This window comes from Symphalangus syndactylus, chromosome 11, assembly GCF_028878055.3.
Source record: "Symphalangus syndactylus isolate Jambi chromosome 11, NHGRI_mSymSyn1-v2.1_pri, whole genome shotgun sequence".
Taxonomy (NCBI): Eukaryota; Metazoa; Chordata; class Mammalia; order Primates; family Hylobatidae; genus Symphalangus; species Symphalangus syndactylus.
The window spans coordinates 35106763-35112868 of NC_072433.2; the positions used below are offsets into that span (position 1 = coordinate 35106763).

Sequence of the window (6106 nt, forward strand, 5' to 3'; positions counted from 1 at the left end):
GAAACTAGGAATCAATCACAAAAGGAAATTTGGGAAATTTATAAATATGTGGATGTTGAACAATACATTACTAAATAACATCAGTTAAAGAAGAAATCCAAGGAAAATTAGAAAATATTTTAATGAAAACGAAAACACATATCAAATCTTCTGGAACGTAGTTAAAGCAGTGCGTAGCTATAAATGTCCATGTTAAAAAAAAGAAGATGTTGGCCAGGCGCGTTGGCTCAAGCCTGTAATCCAAGCACTTTGGGAGACCAAGGCAGGTGGATCACCTGAGGTCAGGAATTCCAGACCAGTCTGGCCAACGTGATAAAACCCCATCTCTACTAAAAATACAAAAAATTACCCAGGCGTGGTGGCGTGTGCCTATAATCCCAGCTACATAGGAGGCTGAGGGAGGAGAATTGCTTGAACCCAGGAGGCAGAGGTTGCAGTGAGCTGAGATCACGCCACTGCACTCCAGCCTGTGCAACAAAGCGAGACTCCGTCTCAAAAAAAAAAAAAAAGAAAGATCTTAAATCAATAACCTAATGTTCCATCTTAAGAAACTGTAAATAAAAGATCAAATTAAACCCAAAGCAAGCAGAAGAAAAGAAAATAATAAAAACTGAGCTAAAATAAAAGAAACAGAACAGAAAAATAGAGAAAATCAACAAAATCAAAAAATTGTTTCTTTTTAAGAATCAACACAACTGACAAAGTTTTAACTACACTGACCAAGAAAGAGAAGACCCATATTGCTAAAATCAGGAATGAAATAAAAGCCATTAATACTGCCCTTACAGCAATAAAAAGGATTATAAGAGAATACTATGAAAAGCATATGCCAACAAGCCAGATAACCTACATTAAATGGACGAATTCCTGGAAAAACACTACCCAAACTGGCTAGGCGTGGTGGCTCACGCCTGTAGTCCTAGCACTTTGGGAGGCCAAGGTGGGCAGATCACTTGAGGTCAGGAGTTCGACACCAGCCTGGCCAACATGGCAAAATTCCATCTTTACCAGAAATACAAAAAATTAGCCAGGCGTGGTGGCACATGCCTGTGGTCACAGCTACTTGGGAGGTGGGAGGATCACTTGAGCTCAGGAGGCAAAGGTTGCAGTTAGCCAAGATCACGCCACTGCACTCCAGCCTGGGTGACAGAGTGAGACCCCATCTGAAAGAAAAACACTACCAAAACTGACTCAAAGAGAAATAGAAAATTTGAATAGACTTACAATTAAGAGATTGAATGAAGAATCCAAAGACTTCCCACCAAGAAAAACTGAGGATTTGACAGCTTCACATAGACTACACCATCACCAAGAAGTATTAATCCCAGGAATGCAAAATTGATTCAACATAGGAAAATCAATGTACATACCACATCAATAAAATAAAGTGGAAACATCACATAATCATCTCAATAGAAGCAGAAAAAAAAACCCCACCATTTAACAAAATCCAACACCCATTCATGATTTAAAAAACACTCAACACACTAGGAATACACAGGAAATTCCTACCCTGATAAAAGGCATCTACAAATAATCCACAGGCAACATCATACTTAATAATGAATCATTAAATGATTGTCTCCTGAAACAAGGAACAAAACAAGGATGTCCACTCTCATCATTTCATTCAACATTGTACTGGAGATTCTAGTACAGTCAAGGCTAGAAAATAAAAGGAATCCAGATTAGAAAGGAAGATATAAAATTATCTCTACTGACAGATTTTATAATCTTATGTTGAAGATTCCACTAATAAAACTATTAGAGCTAGTAAATAAGTTCAACAGAACTGTAGGGTATAAGATCAATATACAAAACAGCTGTAGGACTGGCACAGTGGCTCACACTTGTATTCCTAGCACTTTGGGAGGCTGAGGTGGAAGGATTGCCTGAGCCCAGGAATTCAAGACTAGCCTGGACAACACTGCAAGACCCTGTCTTTGCAAAAAATTTAAAAATTAGCTGGACATGGTGGCACACATCTGCAGTCCCGGCTACTTGGGAGACTGAGGTGGGAGGATCACTTGAACCCAGGATTTTGTGCTGAGCAGCAGCCTGGGCAACAGAGCAAGGCCCTGTCTCTAAAATGATAATAATAACAATAGGCCGGGCGCGGTGGCTCACGCTTGTAATCCCAGCACTTTGGGAGGCCGAGGCGGGCGGATCATGAGGTCAGGAGATCGAGACCACGGTGAAACCCCGTCTCTACTAAAAATACAAAAAATTAGCCGGGCGTGGTGGCGGGCGCCTGTAGTCCCAGCTACTCGGAGAGGCTGAGGCAGGAGAATGGCGTGAACCCGGGAGGCGGAGCTTGCAGTGAGCCGAGATTGCGCCACTGCACTCCAGCCTGGGCCACAGAGCGAGACTCTGTCTCAAGAAAAAAAAAACATAATAATAACAATAAAATAATTTTTTTTTGAGACAGAGTCTTGCTCTGTCACCCAGGCTAGAGTGCAGTGGTGCAATCTCGGCTTACTGCAACCTCCACCTCCCAGGTTCAAGCAATTCTCCTACCTCAGCCTCCCAAGTAGCTGGGACTACAGGTGCATGCCACCACATGCAGCTAATTTTTTTGTATTTTTAGTAGAGACAGGGTTTCACCGTGTTAGCCAGGATGGTCTCGATCTCCTGACATCGTGATCCACCCGCCTCAGCCTCCCAAAGTGCTGGGATTACAGGCGTGAGCCACCGCGCCCGGCCAATAAAATAATTTTTAAAAGGTTAAACATAGAGTTACCATCTGATCCATCAATTCCACTTCTACATGTATACCCAAGAGAAATGAAAACATATGCCCACACAAAAACTAGTCCATGAGGGAGGCCGAGGTGGGCGGATCACCCAAGGTCAGGAGCTGGAGACCAGCCTGACCAACATGATGAAACCCCATTTCTACTAAAAATACAAAATTAGTTGGGCGTGGTGGTGGGCACCTGTAATCCCAGCTACTCGGGAGGCTGAGGCAGGAGAATCTCTTGACCCAGGAGGCGGAGGTTGCAGTGAGCCAAGATCATACCATTGCACTCCAACCTGGGCAAAAAGAGCGAAATTCCATCTCAAATAAAACAATCTTGCACATGAATGTTCACAGCACCATTATTCGCAGTAGCCAAAAAGAAAAAATAACACAAATATCAACTACTGAACACATAGAAAAAAAGTGGTGTAACGAGAAAAACACTGAATTGTATGAAAAACCTTCCCCCAAACTTGGAGGCAGTTGAGAGACCAGAGAATGACTCAGGCAAGTCCAGCTTGGCGAGTAGATGAGTTTGAGGACTTACATAAGGGACACTCCTGGACAGCAGCAGGACAGTGCTAGAGATCCTCGCCACCTCCCATCTCTAAGCCGTTTTTAAGCTAATTTTCTAGCTCTTTGCCTACTGCGTGTATGCAGTGGGACTTTTTTCTTTGGTAGATTCTCAGATCCTCTCTAGGATGTTTGAGTTCTCAGGAATATCTGCTCCTAGGCTGGGCACCATGGCCTTGGCTCACCACCCAGGGTTCAGGATTCAAGCAGTGGACATACACCCCCAAGTAACCTGATGGGGGACCTGCCATACTACATGTGGTATAGCCACACAACAGAACATTATTCAGCAATAAAAATGAATGAAATACTGATTCATGTTCCAACTAGGATGAGCCCTGAAAACAGTATGCTCAGTGAAAGAAGCAGACAGAACAGGCCACATATTGTGTGACTCAATTTATATGAAAGGTCAAGAATAGGCAAATCCACAAAAGCAAAAAGTAGATTCAGAGTTGCCAGGGGTTTGGTGGAGGGGGAGATGGGAAGTGACTGCTAATGGGTTCAGGATTTTAGTAGGGGAGGGTGATCACAATATTCTGAAATTAGATAGTAGTCATCATTGCACGATGCTGAAGAAACTAAAATGCACCTTATTGGACGCTTTCAAAGGGTGGATTTTATGGCATACGAATATCTCAACAAAACTATTCTTATTTTTTTAATTTTTTCTTTTTCCGAGACAGAGTCTCACTCTGTCACCCAAGTTGGAGTGCAGTGGCGCGATCTCGGCTCACTGCAGCCTCCACCTCCCAGGTTCAAGCGATTCTTGTGACTCAGCCTCCTGAGTAACAGGGATTACAGACATGCAGCACCACACCCAGCTAATTTTTGTATTTTTAGTAGAGACAGAGTTTCGCCATGTTAACCAGACTGTTCTCGAACTCCTGACCTCAAATGATCTGCCTGCCTCAGCCTCCCAAAGTACTGGGATTACAGGCATGAGCCACCACGCCTGGCCTCAATAAATCTATGTTAAAAAAAAAAAAAAAAAAACTACAGACAACTCAAATGTCCTTCAAAGAGTGATAGGGTAAATAAACTGTGGTACATACATACCATGGAATACTACTCAGCAATAAAACCTATCTGTGTTGACGTGTATAGCTTAGATGAGTCTCTTCTGGGGAATTTTACTGAATTTTTAAAAAAAAGACAATCTTAGAAAATTACAGACTGTGTGGTCTATGAACTGAATGTTTGTGTTCATCCCAAACTGATATGTGGAAACCCTAATCCCCAATGTGATAGTATTTGGAGACGTGCCTTTGGGAGGTAATTAGGTAATTAAAGCCCTCGTGATGGGATTAGTACTATTTTTTTTTTTTTTTTTGAGACAGAGTCTTACTCTGTCACCCCGGCTGGAATGCAGTGGCACAATCTTGGCTCACTGAAACCTCCGCCTCCTGGGTTCAAGCAATTATCCTGCCTCAGCCTCCTGAGTAGCTGGGATTACAGGTGCGCACCACCACACCCAGCTAATTTTTTTTTGTAATTTTAGTAGAGATGGAGTTTCACCATGTTGGTCAGGCTGGTCTTGAACTCCTGACCTCATGATCCACCTGCCTCGGGCTCCCAAAGTGCTGGGATTACAGGCATGAGCCACCACACCCAGCCACAGGATTAGTTCACTTATAAGAAGAAACAAGGCCAGGCATGGTGGCTCACGCCTGCAATCCAAGCACTTTGGGAGACTGAGACAGGAGGTTCACTTGAGCCCAGGAGTTTGAGGCCATCCTGGGCAACATAGGAAGACCTTGTCTCTATAAAAAAAATAAAAAGTTAGCTAGGCATGACGGCGCGCATGCCTGTAGTCTCAACTATTTGGGAGGCTGAAGCGGGAGGACTACTGGAGCCTGGGAGATGGGGGCTGCAGTGAGCTGTGATTGTGCTACTGCCCTCCAGCCTGGGCAACAGAGACCGTGTCTCTAAAAATAATAATAATAATAAAATAAATAAAAATAAGAGAGAGTTTACTTTCCCTCTCTGCTTTCCACAATGTGAGGACACAGCAGGAAGATGGCTATCTGAAAACTGTGAAGATAGTCCTCCCCAGAACTTGACTCTGCTGGCATTCTGACCTCAGTCTTGACAGCTTCCAGGACTGTGAAAAATAAATCTCTGTTGTTTAAACCACCCAGTCTACGATATTCTGTTATAGCGGCCTGAACTGATTAAGACAGTATGATTCTATTTTTTTTTTTTTTTTGAGACAGAGTCTCACCCTGTCTCCCAGGCTGGAGTGCAGTGGCATAATCTCTGCTCACTGCAACCTCTGCCTCCTGGGTTCAAGTGATTCTCCTGCCTCAGGCTCCCGAGTAGCTGGGACTACTGGCATGCACCACCATGCCCAGCTAATTTTTGTATTTTTAGTAGAGACGGGATTTCGCTATGTTGGCCAGGCTGGTCTCGAACTCCTGACTTCAAGTGATCAGCCCGCCTTGGCCTCCCAAAGTGCTGGGATTACAGATGTGAGCCACCGTACCCAACCAGTATGATTCAATTTATATAAACTTTTTGGAGGCCAGGCATAGTGGCTCACTCCAGCCTGGGAAACAGAGTGAGACTCTGTCTCAAAAAAAAAAAAAAAAAAAAGATGTGACTTGGGTTCCTAAGGATTCCCAGTGTGTCCTCATCAGTGAGGACCTCTGATGCATGGAGAGGTAGGTGCAGTGGAGAGCATATCCACAAAACAGAGATGAGGCTATTGGGATGCTGGAGATTACGCGACAACTTATGAGTGACACACAGCCAAGAACAGAACCGGGTCTGGATGCCCATTTCTTCATTCAA

At 43.8% G+C, this 6106-nt stretch overlaps 1 pseudogene; it reads left to right on the top strand.

Annotated features, from left to right (window-relative positions):
- The window catches only part of LOC129493310 (transmembrane protein 254-like), a 214345-nt pseudogene that overhangs the window by 125430 nt on the left and 82809 nt on the right, over positions 1–6106 (top strand).